General features: G+C 43.5%; 3 pseudogenes; all 3 read right to left on the bottom strand.

Moving 5' to 3' along the window:
- Nucleotides 1–2,258: 2,258 nt before the first annotated feature.
- Nucleotides 2,259–3,026, bottom strand: LOC140561728 (hatching enzyme 1.2 pseudogene; annotated as a pseudogene).
- A 5,396-nt stretch (nucleotides 3,027–8,422) lies between these two features.
- LOC140561729 (hatching enzyme 1.2 pseudogene) lies at nucleotides 8,423–9,190 on the bottom strand (annotated as a pseudogene).
- Nucleotides 9,191–14,571: 5,381 nt separating this feature from the next.
- LOC140561730 (hatching enzyme 1.2 pseudogene) lies at nucleotides 14,572–15,339 on the bottom strand (annotated as a pseudogene).
- Nucleotides 15,340–20,656: the final 5,317 nt, after the last annotated feature.

Below are 20,656 nucleotides of genomic sequence, written 5' to 3' on the forward strand. Positions count from 1 at the left end.
ACATGCACCAGAGGAAGTGAAGGAAGGAGTTGTCTCAGGAGATTAGAAAGAAAATTAAAGACAAGCATGTTAAAGGTAAAGGTTATAAGATCATCTCCAATCAACTTGATGTTCCTGTGACTACAGTTGCACATATCATTCAGAAATTTAAGATCAGTGGTACTGTAGCCAACCTCTGTGGCATGGCCGCAGGAGGAAAATCGATGACAAATCAAAGAGACAGATAATACGAATGGTAACAAAAGAGCCCAGAAAAACTTCTTCTAAAGAGATTAAAGGTGAACTTCAAGCTCAAGGAACATCAGTGTCCGATCGCACCAGCCGTCGTTGTTTGAGCCAAAGTGGACTGCATGGGAGACGACCAAGGAGGACACCATTGTTGAAAACAAATCATAAAAAACCAGACTGAAATTTGCCAAACTGCATGTTGACAAGCCCCAATGCTTCTGGGAGAATGTTCTATGGACAGATGAAACTTTTTGCCAAGGCACATCAGCTCTATGTTCACAGATGGAAAAATGAAGCAGATCAAGAAGAGAACACTGTCCCTACTGTGAAACATGGAGGAGGCTCTGTTATGTTCTGGGGCTGCTTTGCTGCATCTGGTACAGGGTATCTTGAATCTGTGCAGGGTACAATGAAATCTCAAGACTATTAAGGGATTCTAGAGAGAAATGTGCTGCCCAGTGTCAGAAAGCTTGGTCTCAGTCACAGGTCATGGGTCTTGCAACAGGATAAAGACCCAAAATACACAGCTAAAAAACACCCAAGGTTGGCTAAGAGGAAAACAATGGACCATTCTGCAGTGGCCTTCTATGAGCCCTGACCTAAATCCTATTGAGCATCTTTGGAAGGAGCTGAAACATGCCGTCTGGAAAAGGGATCCTTCAAACCTGAGACAACTGGAGCAGTTTGCTCATGAGGAGTGGGCCAAAATACCTGCTGAGAGGTGCAGAAGTCTCATTGACCATTACAGGAATCGTTTGAGCTGCTTTTGGAGAACCATCTCTTGGTTAACCTGGAGAGGTCAGAATTTTTCTAGGGTTTGTGGTCTCCAAAGGTAGTCTGGCCATTGATCCAGCTAAACTGAAAGCAGTGGCAGAGTGGCCGTGCCCAACATCCCTCCATTTAGTCCAGCATTTTCTGGGGTTTGTGAATTTTTACCTTCGGTTTATCAGGTTCAGCTGCTGCACCTCTCACTGCGCTGACACACAAGCAGCCTGGCCCCTTCCCATGGACCATCGAAGGCCAGAAGTCATTCGAGGAGCTCAAACGCAGGTTGACCAGTGCACTTGTCTTACACCTCCCAGATCCTGACCTCCTCTTTTTTGTAGAGGTAGATGCCTCTGAGATCTGGATAGGTGCTGTCCTGTCCGAAAGATCAGGTGAGAACCAAAAGCTGAGGTATTTAGGTATTTAGGGTCTGAGGTTAACTCTTAGGCTAAGTTAGTTACATTACAGGCACTTAAAAGGTTTGCCTCTTATCCAGAGCGAAGTGCTTCACTGTTTACTCAGAAATACCCTTGGCTAGTTTATATAGACTAGGATCCAAAAGATACCTCTAAGCCCAGATATTACTAAATCCAAAAGTCAGTATGGAGACCACAATACTCAACACTTAGGCCCTCAGTTTGCATTTGAAGACAGCAAGCAACTCTGCCGTTCGGACACCCAGGGAAAGTTTGTTCCACCTCTCCAGCCAGGATGCTTCCATGGATCTTAAGGGATGATGGGTCAAGTGCGTGTGGTGAAATGTGAAACATATTTTGTTTATATTCAATTAATGATCATTATGTTATTTCAGATCATCATTTCTTTCAATCCTATCAGTTGTGTTTAACTACATCAAAGTCACATTTTACTCCATGTTGATCTGTGCTCCACTGTCCCCTGACCTTGGTTTTCTTCAAGCATCTGAGCACAAAGTCCTTTGTTAAATGGTAAGATGATCTTAATGTTAGAAGGATTCTGGGATGTTCAGTCAGGTGTAATATTGGAATGCATATTACAGACTCTTGGAATCAAGTAAATTAGAAACTAATTAGTTCTGTAAATAGACTGTGTGAATATAGTACTTCCCTGGCACTATATTATGCAGCTAGTGGATACGGGGTAAAGTAAGAATGGGAGTATGTTAGTAAAACACAAGATACTTATTTGTTTGCTTTGACTTTGTTTATTTCACAATGATGACACATCAGAGCATCACAAGATCAAGATGTGAGCAGTTGTAAATGTGTCACAGTAGGATGTGTATTTCAGCACTTGTAGAGAGTGTTGATCCTCAGGATGTCGATGGCGGACAGGTCCACTCTTTGCCCGATTTTCACTGATGCATCAGGAATAGGAGTGATGCTGTCCAGCCCATTGATGGAGAAAGCCGTTTTCCCGTAGTGCATCACGGAGGAGTAGTCGTACGGTGTGTTGAGGTTGTTGGTGTTCTCCTTGTTGAAATTGTACTGCATTGCAGGGTCGATGTTCTCCCAGTTGATCCTGACATAGCGGTCACGGTCGCTCCTGGTCTGCTCGTGGTAGAAACCCAGAGCGTGGTTCAGCTCATGCTGGACAATGCCATGGTACACGCAGCCGTTCCTGTTGAGGGAGACCACCTGCTTACCACCTGATCTGCCCACTGGAGAGTAGCACCCATCTCTGTTCTCAATGCTGAGGTAGTCGGTTTCAGTGGTTCTGGCCACAAAGCGAATGCAGGTTTTGCTGTGGAAGGTTGCCATGGCGCCAGCGATTACAGATCGCTCAGAGAAGGAGAAGTCAGCGCTCACTGTGTAAGGCACCTGCACTGGACCAGTTGAGGACTTCTTCCAAAAGCAGTTGTTGTCAGGGCAGACCTGAGCGTTCCTGGTTCTTGACAAGACGATGTCTCCCTCCACCAGCAGTTCACTGGATCTGTTGTTGGTGGTCAGAATTCTTTCTGTGATGTCCACAAACTGAGGCTCCATGAGGGGGACAGCCTGGGACAGACCGAGCATCAGCAGGGCTAGAATGGAGAAAGAGGCTGTGGGCTCCATGTTGCTTCAGTCAGTGGAGATGATCTGGATGCTCCTTCACTCTTGCTCAGTGTCTGAACCCAGTCATACCTGGCCTTTTATACTCATGGACACACATCGGTGTGGCTGTCTGAGGATTAAAGCTAAGCTCTGTCCGCTGTCCTTTGTGTGGAACTAAAGGGAGGGACCCTCTGAGCTCAGGGTACTGATTTGAAGTTGTTTTCTCTCTACAAAAATGAGAATCTTCTCTCTAATTATCGCTGATTTCTCCTCTTCCACATTACTGATCACCTCTTGTGTTCCTCAGGGTTCTGTTTTAGGCCCTATTCATTTGTCTTTATATACAAACCATTGGAATTCCATGTAGGTATTTCTTATGAATGTTATGCTGATGCAAATTTGTTGATACTGTTTAAACTGAGTGCTAATCCCTGACACAATTCATAGGTCTAATGTGTGTAACTAAAGGGAGGGGAGAGTGAGGTAATACGAGCCATTTTTCTTAAGGTGATCCAACAACCTTAAGTAAAACGAATGCATACAATGCAAGTTCAGAATGTGTGGCATCAATTAAAACCTTAGCAAGTCAAGTCAAGTCAAGTCAAATTTATTTGTATAGCGCTTTTTACAACTGTTGTCGTCACAAAGCAGCTTTACATAATTAGTACTTAATAAAGAACAGAGACAGAGAAGAAAGAAGGAATAACATGAAGCGTCAAAGACACCCGTGAGCAAGCCAACGGCGACAGTGGCAAGGAAAAACTCCCTCAGAGCTGGAGGAAGAAACCTTGGGAGGAACCAAGGCTCACAAGGGGGACCCATCCTCCTCTGGCCAGACTGTTTTAAACATTAATGATAAAAATTACCCGCCACCACCCATGGCTCACCCGCCAGCTGCTGCTGCCTGTTTGGTGGCCGTGCTGAAACCTAGATGGACTCGTGCCTGTCTGACACTATTAATATTGCCACTATTAACTTTCTGTTGTATCTGCTTTGGGGGGGGACCCGCTGGCCGGACTGGTAGGTGGCAGCTGGTTAGATGCAGGTAGAGGGGACCTCAGCGGGCAATCTTCCTGCAGATCGGGCTGGGTGGCCATTTACTCGGGGAAGGTAAAGAGAGAGAAGTTAGTTCTAAGAGGAATTTTATGGAGTGCAGAGACTGTTGAGAATCAGCATCTGGGTATGTCTGACGACTCCGGCAGGTCTGATTATCACAGCATAATTAAAAGGAGAGAGCCAGAAGGTAACACGGACACGGGCGTACCCTGAGAACACCAGCATCTATCTGCTCCACCGTCAACAAACCTGAGTGATCGCGTGTAAGCAGCGAGACGACAGCTCCAGCATCTCAGTGTACTACAATTCCCTGGGTCCGCGAACCCCTGGACCTGCAGCCCTTATCTAAGAAACATTAATTACCAAAAGCTAAACTAAACATATAAGTTTTCAGCTTAGATTTAAAGATTAAGACTGTGTCTGAGTCCCGAACATTATCTGGAAGGTTATTCCAGAGCTGGGGGGCTTTATAAGAAAAGGCTCTTCCCCCTGCTGAGGTTTTCTGAATTTTGGGAACGCGTAAGAGGCCAGCACCCTGAGATCTAAGTAGTCTTGATGGTTCGTAATATACAATAAGATCCTGCAGGTACTCAGGAGCGAGGCCATGTAGGGCTTTATATGTTAATAAAAGAATTTTGTATTCGATACGGAATTTAACTGGGAGCCAATGAAGTGCTGATAGAACTGGACTGATATGGTCAAATTTTCTAGTTTTAGTAAGGACCCTGGCTGCAGCATTTTGCACCAGCTGAAGTTTATTGAGGTTCCTGCTGGAACAACCTGACAGTAGTGCATTACAGTAATCTAGCCTTGAGGTAATAAAAGCATGTACTAGCTTTTCTGCGTCTTGTAGTGATAAGGAGTTTCTTAGTTTGGAGATGTTCCTAAGCTGCATAAAGGCTGTTCTACTAATATTAGCTATATGTTGCTCAAATGATAAATCTGAGTCAAATGTGACGCCAAGATTTTTAGCTGCTAAACCAGGAATGATAGAAGAATCAGCCAAGTCTAACATTAAGTCTGATAGTTTATTTCTAGAGTCTTTTGGACCTAAAAGGAGAACTTCGGTTTTGTCACTGTTGAGGAGAAGGAAGTTATGTGACATCCAGAGTTTTATATCCTTTACACAGTCCTCCATTTTCTGTAGTCTAAATTTATCGTCAGGTTTGGCTGATATATAGAGCTGTGTGTCATCTGCATAGAAATGGAAATTAACGCCATGTCTGCTTATAACTGAGCCCAGTGGTAACATGTATAGTATAAATAATAGTGGTCCTAAAATGGAGCCTTGCGGAACTCCATATCTTAGCAGTGTCCCTAACTCAAACTGACATCAAAATACAGGGTCCCAGAAAAAAAAGGTTCTAGTGGCTCAACTTTCCCCATTAAATAAGGTGAATAGGCCCAAAATAGTTAAAGTACTTCTTCTGGGGTTGAAGCAGCTGACAGGGTAAGTTCAGCTATCTGACAAAACTCTTACTAACTATGTATTAACCAGATCTAATTCCACTAATAACTGAAAAATAACCAAGTCTCATCCTGAACTTATTTCAGAGAAATGGCTCGGGTATGAAGCACAGATGAAGCAGAGACGTTGGGTGCTTGTGTGGTTCTGAGGTTAGCTCCTAGGCTAAAGTCTTACCTGACAGCTATACAAGCACCAAACACATCTACTTCTTCACTGGAGCCAAATAAGTGAGTTTTCTCTTCAGAAAATGGTAAAGAGATGTTTGGGTGAATGTATTATACACACGTGGACAAAATTGTTGGTACCCCTCGGTTAATGAAAGAAAAACCCACAATGGTCACAGAAATAACTTGAATCTGACAAAAGTAATAATACATAAAAATTCTATGAAAATGAACAAATGAAAATCCGACATTGATTTTGAACCATGCTTCAACATAATTATTTAAAAAAGTAAACTCATTAAACAGGCTTGGACAAAAATGATGGTACCCCTGAAAAATATGTGACCAAAGGGAGATGTCAAATCAAGGTGTGTCCACTAATTAGCATCACAGGTGTCTACAATCTTGTAATCAGTCAGTGGGCCTATATATAGAGCTACAGGTAGTCACTGTGCTGTTTGGTGACATGGTGTGTACCACACTCAACATGCACCAGAGGAAGTGAAGGAAGGAGTTGTCTCAGGAGATTAGAAAGAAAATTAAAGACAAGCATGTTAAAGGTAAAGGTTATAAGATCATCTCCAATCAACTTGATGTTCCTGTGACTACAGTTGCACATATCATTCAGAAATTTAAGATCAGTGGTACTGTAGCCAACCTCTGTGGCATGGCCGCAGGAGGAAAATCGATGACAAATCAAAGAGACAGATAATACGAATGGTAACAAAAGAGCCCAGAAAAACTTCTTCTAAAGAGATTAAAGGTGAACTTCAAGCTCAAGGAACATCAGTGTCCGATCGCACCAGCCGTCGTTGTTTGAGCCAAAGTGGACTGCATGGGAGACGACCAAGGAGGACACCATTGTTGAAAACAAATCATAAAAAACCAGACTGAAATTTGCCAAACTGCATGTTGACAAGCCCCAATGCTTCTGGGAGAATGTTCTATGGACAGATGAAACTTTTTGCCAAGGCACATCAGCTCTATGTTCACAGATGGAAAAATGAAGCAGATCAAGAAGAGAACACTGTCCCTACTGTGAAACATGGAGGAGGCTCTGTTATGTTCTGGGGCTGCTTTGCTGCATCTGGTACAGGGTATCTTGAATCTGTGCAGGGTACAATGAAATCTCAAGACTATTAAGGGATTCTAGAGAGAAATGTGCTGCCCAGTGTCAGAAAGCTTGGTCTCAGTCACAGGTCATGGGTCTTGCAACAGGATAAAGACCCAAAATACACAGCTAAAAAACACCCAAGGTTGGCTAAGAGGAAAACAATGGACCATTCTGCAGTGGCCTTCTATGAGCCCTGACCTAAATCCTATTGAGCATCTTTGGAAGGAGCTGGAAAAGGGATCCTTCAAACCTGAGACAACTGGAGCAGTTTGCTCATGAGGAGTGGGCCAAAATACCTGCTGAGAGGTGCAGAAGTCTCATTGACCATTACAGGAATCGTTTGAGCTGCTTTTGGAGAACCATCTCTTGGTTAACCTGGAGAGGTCAGAATTTTTCTAGGGTTTGTGGTCTCCAAAGGTAGTCTGGCCATTGATCCAGCTAAACTGAAAGCAGTGGCAGAGTGGCCGTGCCCAACATCCCTCCATTTAGTCCAGCATTTTCTGGGGTTTGTGAATTTTTACCTTCGGTTTATCAGGTTCAGCTGCTGCACCTCTCACTGCGCTGACACACAAGCAGCCTGGCCCCTTCCCATGGACCATCGAAGGCCAGAAGTCATTCGAGGAGCTCAAACGCAGGTTGACCAGTGCACTTGTCTTACACCTCCCAGATCCTGACCTCCTCTTTTTTGTAGAGGTAGATGCCTCTGAGATCTGGATAGGTGCTGTCCTGTCCGAAAGATCAGGTGAGAACCAAAAGCTGAGGTATTTAGGTATTTAGGGTCTGAGGTTAACTCTTAGGCTAAGTTAGTTACATTACAGGCACTTAAAAGGTTTGCCTCTTATCCAGAGCGAAGTGCTTCACTGTTTACTTAGAAATACCCTTGGCTAGTTTATATAGACTAGGATCCAAAAGATACCTCTAAGCCCAGATATTACTAAATCCAAAAGTCAGTATGGAGACCACAATACTCAACACTTAGGCCCTCAGTTTGCATTTGAAGACAGCAAGCAACTCTGCCGTTCGGACACCCAGGGAAAGTTTGTTCCACCTCTCCAGCCAGGATGCTTCCATGGATCTTAAGGGATGATGGGTCAAGTGCGTGTGGTGAAATGTGAAACATATTTTGTTTATATTCAATTAATGATCATTATGTTATTTCAGATCATCATTTCTTTCAATCCTATCAGTTGTGTTTAACTACATCAAAGTCACATTTTACTCCATGTTGATCTGTGCTCCACTGTCCCCTGACCTTGGTTTTCTTCAAGCATCTGAGCACAAAGTCCTTTGTTAAATGGTAAGATGATCTTAATGTTAGAAGGATTCTGGGATGTTCAGTCAGGTGTAATATTGGAATGCATATTACAGACTCTTGGAATCAAGTAAATTAGAAACTAATTAGTTCTGTAAATAGACTGTGTGAATATAGTACTTCCCTGGCACTATATTATGCAGCTAGTGGATACGGGGTAAAGTAAGAATGGGAGTATGTTAGTAAAACACAAGATACTTATTTGTTTGCTTTGACTTTGTTTATTTCACAATGATGACACATCAGAGCATCACAAGATCAAGATGTGAGCAGTTGTAAATGTGTCACAGTAGGATGTGTATTTCAGCACTTGTAGAGAGTGTTGATCCTCAGGATGTCGATGGCGGACAGGTCCACTCTTTGCCCGATTTTCACTGATGCATCAGGAATAGGAGTGATGCTGTCCAGCCCATTGATGGAGAAAGCCGTTTTCCCGTAGTGCATCACGGAGGAGTAGTCGTACGGTGTGTTGAGGTTGTTGGTGTTCTCCTTGTTGAAATTGTACTGCATTGCAGGGTCGATGTTCTCCCAGTTGATCCTGACATAGCGGTCACGGTCGCTCCTGGTCTGCTCGTGGTAGAAACCCAGAGCGTGGTTCAGCTCATGCTGGACAATGCCATGGTACACGCAGCCGTTCCTGTTGAGGGAGACCACCTGCTTACCACCTGATCTGCCCACTGGAGAGTAGCACCCATCTCTGTTCTCAATGCTGAGGTAGTCGGTTTCAGTGGTTCTGGCCACAAAGCGAATGCAGGTTTTGCTGTGGAAGGTTGCCATGGCGCCAGCGATTACAGATCGCTCAGAGAAGGAGAAGTCAGCGCTCACTGTGTAAGGCACCTGCACTGGACCAGTTGAGGACTTCTTCCAAAAGCAGTTGTTGTCAGGGCAGACCTGAGCGTTCCTGGTTCTTGACAAGACGATGTCTCCCTCCACCAGCAGTTCACTGGATCTGTTGTTGGTGGTCAGAATTCTTTCTGTGATGTCCACAAACTGAGGCTCCATGAGGGGGACAGCCTGGGACAGACCGAGCATCAGCAGGGCTAGAATGGAGAAAGAGGCTGTGGGCTCCATGTTGCTTCAGTCAGTGGAGATGATCTGGATGCTCCTTCACTCTTGCTCAGTGTCTGAACCCAGTCATACCTGGCCTTTTATACTCATGGACACACATCGGTGTGGCTGTCTGAGGATTAAAGCTAAGCTCTGTCCGCTGTCCTTTGTGTGGAACTAAAGGGAGGGACCCTCTGAGCTCAGGGTACTGATTTGAAGTTGTTTTCTCTCTACAAAAATGAGAATCTTCTCTCTAATTATCGCTGATTTCTCCTCTTCCACATTACTGATCACCTCTTGTGTTCCTCAGGGTTCTGTTTTAGGCCCTATTCATTTGTCTTTATATACAAACCATTGGAATTCCATGTAGGTATTTCTTATGAATGTTATGCTGATGCAAATTTGTTGATACTGTTTAAACTGAGTGCTAATCCCTGACACAATTCATAGGTCTAATGTGTGTAACTAAAGGGAGGGGAGAGTGAGGTAATACGAGCCATTTTTCTTAAGGTGATCCAACAACCTTAAGTAAAACGAATGCATACAATGCAAGTTCAGAATGTGTGGCATCAATTAAAACCTTAGCAAGTCAAGTCAAGTCAAGTCAAATTTATTTGTATAGCGCTTTTTACAACTGTTGTCGTCACAAAGCAGCTTTACATAATTAGTACTTAATAAATAACAGAGACAGAGAAGAAAGAAGGAATAACATGAAGCGTCAAAGACCCCCGTGAGCAAGCTAACGGCGACAGTGGCAAGGAAAAACTCCCTCAGAGCTGGAGGAAGAAACCTTGGGAGGAACCAAGGCTCACAAGGGGGACCCATCCTCCTCTGGCCAGACTGTTTTAAACATTAATGATAAAAATTACCCGCCACCACCCATGGCTCACCCGCCAGCTGCTGCTGCCTGTTTGGTGGCCGTGCTGAAACCTAGATGGACTCGTGCCTGTCTGACACTATTAATATTGCCACTATTAACTTTCTGTTGTATCTGCTTTGGGGGGGGACCCGCTGGCCGGACTGGTAGGTGGCAGCTGGTTAGATGCAGGTAGAGGGGACCTCAGCGGGCAATCTTCCTGCAGATCGGGCTGGGTGGCCATTTACTCGGGGAAGGTAAAGAGAGAGAAGTTAGTTCTAAGAGGAATTTTATGGAGTGCAGAGACTGTTGAGAATCAGCATCTGGGTATGTCTGACGACTCCGGCAGGTCTGATTATCACAGCATAATTAAAAGGAGAGAGCCAGAAGGTAACACGGACACGGGCGTACCCTGAGAACACCAGCATCTATCTGCTCCACCGTCAACAAACCTGAGTGATCGCGTGTAAGCAGCGAGACGACAGCTCCAGCATCTCAGTGTACTACAATTCCCTGGGTCCGCGAACCCCTGGACCTGCAGCCCTTATCTAAGAAACATTAATTACCAAAAGCTAAACTAAACATATAAGTTTTCAGCTTAGATTTAAAGATTAAGACTGTGTCTGAGTCCCGAACATTATCTGGAAGGTTATTCCAGAGCTGGGGGGCTTTATAAGAAAAGGCTCTTCCCCCTGCTGAGGTTTTCTGAATTTTGGGAACGCGTAAGAGGCCAGCACCCTGAGATCTAAGTAGTCTTGATGGTCTCAGGAGCGAGGCCATGTAGGGCTTTATATGTTAATAAAAGAATTTTGTATTCGATACGGAATTTAACTGGGAGCCAATGAAGTGCTGATAGAACTGGACTGATATGGTCAAATTTTCTAGTTTTAGTAAGGACCCTGGCTGCAGCATTTTGCACCAGCTGAAGTTTATTGAGGTTCCTGCTGGAACAACCTGACAGTAGTGCATTACAGTAATCTAGCCTTGAGGTAATAAAAGCATGTACTAGCTTTTCTGCGTCTTGTAGTGATAAGGAGTTTCTTAGTTTGGAGATGTTCCTAAGCTGCATAAAGGCTGTTCTACTAATATTAGCTATATGTTGCTCAAATGATAAATCTGAGTCAAATGTGACGCCAAGATTTTTAGCTGCTAAACCAGGAATGATAGAAGAATCAGCCAAGTCTAACATTAAGTCTGATAGTTTATTTCTAGAGTCTTTTGGACCTAAAAGGAGAACTTCGGTTTTGTCACTGTTGAGGAGAAGGAAGTTATGTGACATCCAGAGTTTTATATCCTTTACACAGTCCTCCATTTTCTGTAGTCTAAATTTATCGTCAGGTTTGGCTGATATATAGAGCTGTGTGTCATCTGCATAGAAATGGAAATTAACGCCATGTCTGCTTATAACTGAGCCCAGTGGTAACATGTATAGTATAAATAATAGTGGTCCTAAAATGGAGCCTTGCGGAACTCCATATCTTAGCAGTGTCCCTAACTCAAACTGACATCAAAATACAGGGTCCCAGAAAAAAAAGGTTCTAGTGGCTCAACTTTCCCCATTAAATAAGGTGAATAGGCCCAAAATAGTTAAAGTACTTCTTCTGGGGTTGAAGCAGCTGACAGGGTAAGTTCAGCTATCTGACAAAACTCTTACTAACTATGTATTAACCAGATCTAATTCCACTAATAACTGAAAAATAACCAAGTCTCATTCTGAACTTATTTCAGAGAAATGGCTCGGGTATGAAGCACAGATGAAGCAGAGACGTTGGGTGCTTGTGTGGTTCTGAGGTTAGCTCCTAGGCTAAAGTCTTACCTGACAGCTATACAAGCACCAAACACATCTACTTCTTCACTGGAGCCAAATAAGTGAGTTTTCTCTTCAGAAAATGGTAAAGAGATGTTTGGGTGAATGTATTATACACACGTGGACAAAATTGTTGGTACCCCTCGGTTAATGAAAGAAAAACCCACAATGGTCACAGAAATAACTTGAATCTGACAAAAGTAATAATACATAAAAATTCTATGAAAATGAACAAATGAAAATCCGACATTGATTTTGAACCATGCTTCAACATAATTATTTAAAAAAGTAAACTCATTAAACAGGCTTGGACAAAAATGATGGTACCCCTGAAAAATATGTGACCAAAGGGAGATGTCAAATCAAGGTGTGTCCACTAATTAGCATCACAGGTGTCTACAATCTTGTAATCAGTCAGTGGGCCTATATATAGAGCTACAGGTAGTCACTGTGCTGTTTGGTGACATGGTGTGTACCACACTCAACATGCACCAGAGGAAGTGAAGGAAGGAGTTGTCTCAGGAGATTAGAAAGAAAATTAAAGACAAGCATGTTAAAGGTAAAGGTTATAAGATCATCTCCAATCAACTTGATGTTCCTGTGACTACAGTTGCACATATCATTCAGAAATTTAAGATCAGTGGTACTGTAGCCAACCTCTGTGGCATGGCCGCAGGAGGAAAATCGATGACAAATCAAAGAGACAGATAATACGAATGGTAACAAAAGAGCCCAGAAAAACTTCTTCTAAAGAGATTAAAGGTGAACTTCAAGCTCAAGGAACATCAGTGTCCGATCGCACCAGCCGTCGTTGTTTGAGCCAAAGTGGACTGCATGGGAGACGACCAAGGAGGACACCATTGTTGAAAACAAATCATAAAAAACCAGACTGAAATTTGCCAAACTGCATGTTGACAAGCCCCAATGCTTCTGGGAGAATGTTCTATGGACAGATGAAACTTTTTGCCAAGGCACATCAGCTCTATGTTCACAGATGGAAAAATGAAGCAGATCAAGAAGAGAACACTGTCCCTACTGTGAAACATGGAGGAGGCTCTGTTATGTTCTGGGGCTGCTTTGCTGCATCTGGTACAGGGTATCTTGAATCTGTGCAGGGTACAATGAAATCTCAAGACTATTAAGGGATTCTAGAGAGAAATGTGCTGCCCAGTGTCAGAAAGCTTGGTCTCAGTCACAGGTCATGGGTCTTGCAACAGGATAAAGACCCAAAATACACAGCTAAAAAACACCCAAGGTTGGCTAAGAGGAAAACAATGGACCATTCTGCAGTGGCCTTCTATGAGCCCTGACCTAAATCCTATTGAGCATCTTTGGAAGGAGCTGAAACATGCCGTCTGGAAAAGGGATCCTTCAAACCTGAGACAACTGGAGCAGTTTGCTCATGAGGAGTGGGCCAAAATACCTGCTGAGAGGTGCAGAAGTCTCATTGACCATTACAGGAATCGTTTGAGCTGCTTTTGGAGAACCATCTCTTGGTTAACCTGGAGAGGTCAGAATTTTTCTAGGGTTTGTGGTCTCCAAAGGTAGTCTGGCCATTGATCCAGCTAAACTGAAAGCAGTGGCAGAGTGGCCGTGCCCAACATCCCTCCATTTAGTCCAGCATTTTCTGGGGTTTGTGAATTTTTACCTTCGGTTTATCAGGTTCAGCTGCTGCACCTCTCACTGCGCTGACACACAAGCAGCCTGGCCCCTTCCCATGGACCATCGAAGGCCAGAAGTCATTCGAGGAGCTCAAACGCAGGTTGACCAGTGCACTTGTCTTACACCTCCCAGATCCTGACCTCCTCTTTTTTGTAGAGGTAGATGCCTCTGAGATCTGGATAGGTGCTGTCCTGTCCGAAAGATCAGGTGAGAACCAAAAGCTGAGGTATTTAGGTATTTAGGGTCTGAGGTTAACTCTTAGGCTAAGTTAGTTACATTACAGGCACTTAAAAGGTTTGCCTCTTATCCAGAGCGAAGTGCTTCACTGTTTACTCAGAAATACCCTTGGCTAGTTTATATAGACTAGGATCCAAAAGATACCTCTAAGCCCAGATATTACTAAATCCAAAAGTCAGTATGGAGACCACAATACTCAACACTTAGGCCCTCAGTTTGCATTTGAAGACAGCAAGCAACTCTGCCGTTCGGACACCCAGGGAAAGTTTGTTCCACCTCTCCAGCCAGGATGCTTCCATGGATCTTAAGGGATGATGGGTCAAGTGCGTGTGGTGAAATGTGAAACATATTTTGTTTATATTCAATTAATGATCATTATGTTATTTCAGATCATCATTTCTTTCAATCCTATCAGTTGTGTTTAACTACATCAAAGTCACATTTTACTCCATGTTGATCTGTGCTCCACTGTCCCCTGACCTTGGTTTTCTTCAAGCATCTGAGCACAAAGTCCTTTGTTAAATGGTAAGATGATCTTAATGTTAGAAGGATTCTGGGATGTTCAGTCAGGTGTAATATTGGAATGCATATTACAGACTCTTGGAATCAAGTAAATTAGAAACTAATTAGTTCTGTAAATAGACTGTGTGAATATAGTACTTCCCTGGCACTATATTATGCAGCTAGTGGATACGGGGTAAAGTAAGAATGGGAGTATGTTAGTAAAACACAAGATACTTATTTGTTTGCTTTGACTTTGTTTATTTCACAATGATGACACATCAGAGCATCACAAGATCAAGATGTGAGCAGTTGTAAATGTGTCACAGTAGGATGTGTATTTCAGCACTTGTAGAGAGTGTTGATCCTCAGGATGTCGATGGCGGACAGGTCCACTCTTTGCCCGATTTTCACTGATGCATCAGGAATAGGAGTGATGCTGTCCAGCCCATTGATGGAGAAAGCCGTTTTCCCGTAGTGCATCACGGAGGAGTAGTCGTACGGTGTGTTGAGGTTGTTGGTGTTCTCCTTGTTGAAATTGTACTGCATTGCAGGGTCGATGTTCTCCCAGTTGATCCTGACATAGCGGTCACGGTCGCTCCTGGTCTGCTCGTGGTAGAAACCCAGAGCGTGGTTCAGCTCATGCTGGACAATGCCATGGTACACGCAGCCGTTCCTGTTGAGGGAGACCACCTGCTTACCACCTGATCTGCCCACTGGAGAGTAGCACCCATCTCTGTTCTCAATGCTGAGGTAGTCGGTTTCAGTGGTTCTGGCCACAAAGCGAATGCAGGTTTTGCTGTGGAAGGTTGCCATGGCGCCAGCGATTACAGATCGCTCAGAGAAGGAGAAGTCAGCGCTCACTGTGTAAGGCACCTGCACTGGACCAGTTGAGGACTTCTTCCAAAAGCAGTTGTTGTCAGGGCAGACCTGAGCGTTCCTGGTTCTTGACAAGACGATGTCTCCCTCCACCAGCAGTTCACTGGATCTGTTGTTGGTGGTCAGAATTCTTTCTGTGATGTCCACAAACTGAGGCTCCATGAGGGGGACAGCCTGGGACAGACCGAGCATCAGCAGGGCTAGAATGGAGAAAGAGGCTGTGGGCTCCATGTTGCTTCAGTCAGTGGAGATGATCTGGATGCTCCTTCACTCTTGCTCAGTGTCTGAACCCAGTCATACCTGGCCTTTTATACTCATGGACACACATCGGTGTGGCTGTCTGAGGATTAAAGCTAAGCTCTGTCCGCTGTCCTTTGTGTGGAACTAAAGGGAGGGACCCTCTGAGCTCAGGGTACTGATTTGAAGTTGTTTTCTCTCTACAAAAATGAGAATCTTCTCTCTAATTATCGCTGATTTCTCCTCTTCCACATTACTGATCACCTCTTGTGTTCCTCAGGGTTCTGTTTTAGGCCCTATTCATTTGTCTTTATATACAAACCATTGGAATTCCATGTAGGTATTTCTTATGAATGTTATGCTGATGCAAATTTGTTGATACTGTTTAAACTGAGTGCTAATCCCTGACACAATTCATAGGTCTAATGTGTGTAACTAAAGGGAGGGGAGAGTGAGGTAATACGAGCCATTTTTCTTAAGGTGATCCAACAACCTTAAGTAAAACGAATGCATACAATGCAAGTTCAGAATGTGTGGCATCAATTAAAACCTTAGCAAGTCAAGTCAAGTCAAGTCAAATTTATTTGTATAGCGCTTTTTACAACTGTTGTCGTCACAAAGCAGCTTTACATAATTAGTACTTAATAAAGAACAGAGACAGAGAAGAAAGAAGGAATAACATGAAGCGTCAAAGACACCCGTGAGCAAGCCAACGGCGACAGTGGCAAGGAAAAACTCCCTCAGAGCTGGAGGAAGAAACCTTGGGAGGAACCAAGGCTCACAAGGGGGACCCATCCTCCTCTGGCCAGACTGTTTTAAACATTAATGATAAAAATTACCCGCCACCACCCATGGCTCACCCGCCAGCTGCTGCTGCCTGTTTGGTGGCCGTGCTGAAACCTAGATGGACTCGTGCCTGTCTGACACTATTAATATTGCCACTATTAACTTTCTGTTGTATCTGCTTTGGGGGGGGACCCGCTGGCCGGACTGGTAGGTGGCAGCTGGTTAGATGCAGGTAGAGGGGACCTCAGCGGGCAATCTTCCTGCAGATCGGGCTGGGTGGCCATTTACTCGGGGAAGGTAAAGAGAGAGAAGTTAGTTCTAAGAGGAATTTTATGGAGTGCAGAGACTGTTGAGAATCAGCATCTGGGTATGTCTGACGACTCCGGCAGGTCTGATTATCACAGCATAATTAAAAGGAGAGAGCCAGAAGGTAACACGGACACGGGCGTACCCTGAGAACACCAGCATCTATCTGCTCCACCGTCAACAAACCTGAGTGATCGCGTGTAAGCAGCGAGACGACAGCTCCAGCATCTCAGTGTACTACAATTCCCTGGGTCCGCGAACCCCTGGACCTGCAGCCCTTATCTAAGAAACATTAATTACCAAAAGCTAAACTAAACATATAAGTTTTCAGCTTAGATTTAAAGATTAAGACTGTGTCTGAGTCCCGAACATTATCTGGAAGGTTATTCCAGAGCTGGGGGGCTTTATAAGAAAAGGCTCTTCCCCCTGCTGAGGTTTTCTGAATTTTGGGAACGCGTAAGAGGCCAGCACCCTGAGATCTAAGTAGTCTTGATGGTTCGTAATATACAATAAGATCCTGCAGGTACTCAGGAGCGAGGCCATGTAGGGCTTTATATGTTAATAAAAGAATTTTGTATTCGATACGGAATTTAACTGGGAGCCAATGAAGTGCTGATAGAACTGGACTGATATGGTCAAATTTTCTAGTTTTAGTAAGGACCCTGGCTGCAGCATTTTGCACCAGCTGAAGTTTATTGAGGTTCCTGCTGGAACAACCTGACAGTAGTGCATTACAGTAATCTAGCCTTGAGGTAATAAAAGCATGTACTAGCTTTTCTGCGTCTTGTAGTGATAAGGAGTTTCTTAGTTTGGAGATGTTCCTAAGCTGCATAAAGGCTGTTCTACTAATATTAGCTATATGTTGCTCAAATGATAAATCTGAGTCAAATGTGACGCCAAGATTTTTAGCTGCTAAACCAGGAATGATAGAAGAATCAGCCAAGTCTAACATTAAGTCTGATAGTTTATTTCTAGAGTCTTTTGGACCTAAAAGGAGAACTTCGGTTTTGTCACTGTTGAGGAGAAGGAAGTTATGTGACATCCAGAGTTTTATATCCTTTACACAGTCCTCCATTTTCTGTAGTCTAAATTTATCGTCAGGTTTGGCTGATATATAGAGCTGTGTGTCATCTGCATAGAAATGGAAATTAACGCCATGTCTGCTTATAACTGAGCCCAGTGGTAACATGTATAGTATAAATAATAGTGGTCCTAAAATGGAGCCTTGCGGAACTCCATATCTTAGCAGTGTCCCTAACTCAAACTGACATCAAAATACAGGGTCCCAGAAAAAAAAGGTTCTAGTGGCTCAACTTTCCCCATTAAATAAGGTGAATAGGCCCAAAATAGTTAAAGTACTTCTTCTGGGGTTGAAGCAGCTGACAGGGTAAGTTCAGCTATCTGACAAAACTCTTACTAACTATGTATTAACCAGATCTAATTCCACTAATAACTGAAAAATAACCAAGTCTCATTCTGAACTTATTTCAGAGAAATGGCTCGGGTATGAAGCACAGATGAAGCAGAGACGTTGGGTGCTTGTGTGGTTCTGAGGTTAGCTCCTAGGCTAAAGTCTTACCTGACAGCTATACAAGCACCAAACACATCTACTTCTTCACTGGAGCCAAATAAGTGAGTTTTCTCTTCAGAAAATGGTAAAGAGATGTTTGGGTGAATGTATTATACACACGTGGACAAAATTGTTGGTACCCCTCGGTTAATGAAAGAAAAACCCACAATGGTCACAGAAATAACTTGAATCTGACAAAAGTAATAATACATAAAAATTCTATGAAAATGAACAAATGAAAATCCGACATTGATTTTGAACCATGCTTCAACATAATTATTTAAAAAAGTAAACTCATTAAACAGGCTTGGACAAAAATGATGGTACCCCTGAAAAATATGTGACCAAAGGGAGATGTCAAATCAAGGTGTGTCCACTAATTAGCATCACAGGTGTCTACAATCTTGTAATCAGTCAGTGGGCCTATATATAGAGCTACAGGTAGTCACTGTGCTGTTTGGTGACATGGTGTGTACCACACTCAACATGCACCAGAGGAAGTGAAGGAAGGAGTTGTCTCAGGAGATTAGAAAGAAAATTAAAGACAAGCATGTTAAAGGTAAAGGTTATAAGATCATCTCCAATCAACTTGATGTTCCTGTGACTACAGTTGCACATATCATTCAGAAATTTAAGATCAGTGGTACTGTAGCCAACCTCTGTGGCATGGCCGCAGGAGGAAAATCGATGACAAATCAAAGAGACAGATAATACGAATGGTAACAAAAGAGCCCAGAAAAACTTCTTCTAAAGAGATTAAAGGTGAACTTCAAGCTCAAGGAACATCAGTGTCCGATCGCACCAGCCGTCGTTGTTTGAGCCAAAGTGGACTGCATGGGAGACGACCAAGGAGGACACCATTGTTGAAAACAAATCATAAAAAACCAGACTGAAATTTGCCAAACTGCATGTTGACAAGCCCCAATGCTTCTGGGAGAATGTTCTATGGACAGATGAAACTTTTTGCCAAGGCACATCAGCTCTATGTTCACAGATGGAAAAATGAAGCAGATCAAGAAGAGAACACTGTCCCTACTGTGAAACATGGAGGAGGCTCTGTTATGTTCTGGGGCTGCTTTGCTGCATCTGGTACAGGGTATCTTGAATCTGTGCAGGGTACAATGAAATCTCAAGACTATTAAGGGATTCTAGAGAGAAATGTGCTGCCCAGTGTCAGAAAGCTTGGTCTCAGTCACAGGTCATGGGTCTTGCAACAGGATAAAGACCCAAAATACACAGCTAAAAAACACCCAAGGTTGGCTAAGAGGAAAACAATGGACCATTCTGCAGTGGCCTTCTATGAGCCCTGACCTAAATCCTATTGAGCATCTTTGGAAGGAGCTGAAACATGCCATCTGGAAAAGGGATCCTTCAAACCTGAGACAACTGGAGCAGTTTGCTCATGAGGAGTGGGCCAAAATACCTGCTGAGAGGTGCAGAAGTCTCATTGACCATTACAGGAATCGTTTGAGCTGCTTTTGGAGAACCATCTCTTGGTTAACCTGGAGAGGTCAGAATTTTTCTAGGGTTTGTGGTCTCCAAAGGTAGTCTGGCCATTGATCCAGCTAAACTGAAAGCAGTGGCAGAGTGGCCGTGCCCAACATCCCTCCATTTAGTCCAGCATTTTCTGGGGTTTGTGAATTTTTACCTTCGGTTTATCAGGTTCAGCTGCTGCACCTCTCACTGCGCTGACACACAAGCAGCCTGGCCCCTTCCCATGGACCATCGAAGGCCAGAAGTCATTCGAGGAGCTCAAACGCAGGTTGACCAGTGCACTTGTCTTACACCTCCCAGATCCTGACCTCCTCTTTTTTGTAGAGGTAGATGCCTCTGAGATCTGGATAGGTGCTGTCCTGTCCGAAAGATCAGGTGAGAACCAAAAGCTGAGGTATTTAGGTATTTAGGGTCTGAGGTTAACTCTTAGGCTAAGTTAGTTACATTACAGGCACTTAAAAGGTTTGCCTCTTATCCAGAGCGAAGTGCTTCACTGTTTACTTAGAAATACCCTTGGCTAGTTTATATAGACTAGGATCCAAAAGATACCTCTAAGCCCAGATATTACTAAATCCAAAAGTCAGTATGGAGACCACAATACTCAACACTTAGGCCCTCAGTTTGCATTTGAAGACAGCAAGCAACTCTGCCGTTCGGACACCCAGGGAAAGTTTGTTCCACCTCTCCAGCCAGGATGCTTCCATGGATCTTAAGGGATGATGGGTCAAGTGCGTGTGGTGAAATGTGAAACATATTTTGTTTATATTCAATTAATGATCATTATGTTATTTCAGATCATCATTTCTTTCAATCCTATCAGTTGTGTTTAACTACATCAAAGTCACATTTTACTCCATGTTGATCTGTGCTCCACTGTCCCCTGACCTTGGTTTTCTTCAAGCATCTGAGCACAAAGTCCTTTGTTAAATGGTAAGATGATCTTAATGTTAGAAGGATTCTGGGATGTTCAGTCAGGTGTAATATTGGAATGCATATTACAGACTCTTGGAATCAAGTAAATTAGAAACTAATTAGTTCTGTAAATAGACTGTGTGAATATAGTACTTCCCTGGCACTATATTATGCAGCTAGTGGATACGGGGTAAAGTAAGAATGGGAGTATGTTAGTAAAACACAAGATACTTATTTGTTTGC

The sequence above is a fragment of the Salminus brasiliensis genome, chromosome 9 (assembly GCF_030463535.1).
Source record: "Salminus brasiliensis chromosome 9, fSalBra1.hap2, whole genome shotgun sequence".
Lineage (NCBI taxonomy): Eukaryota > Metazoa > Chordata > Actinopteri > Characiformes > Bryconidae > Salminus > Salminus brasiliensis.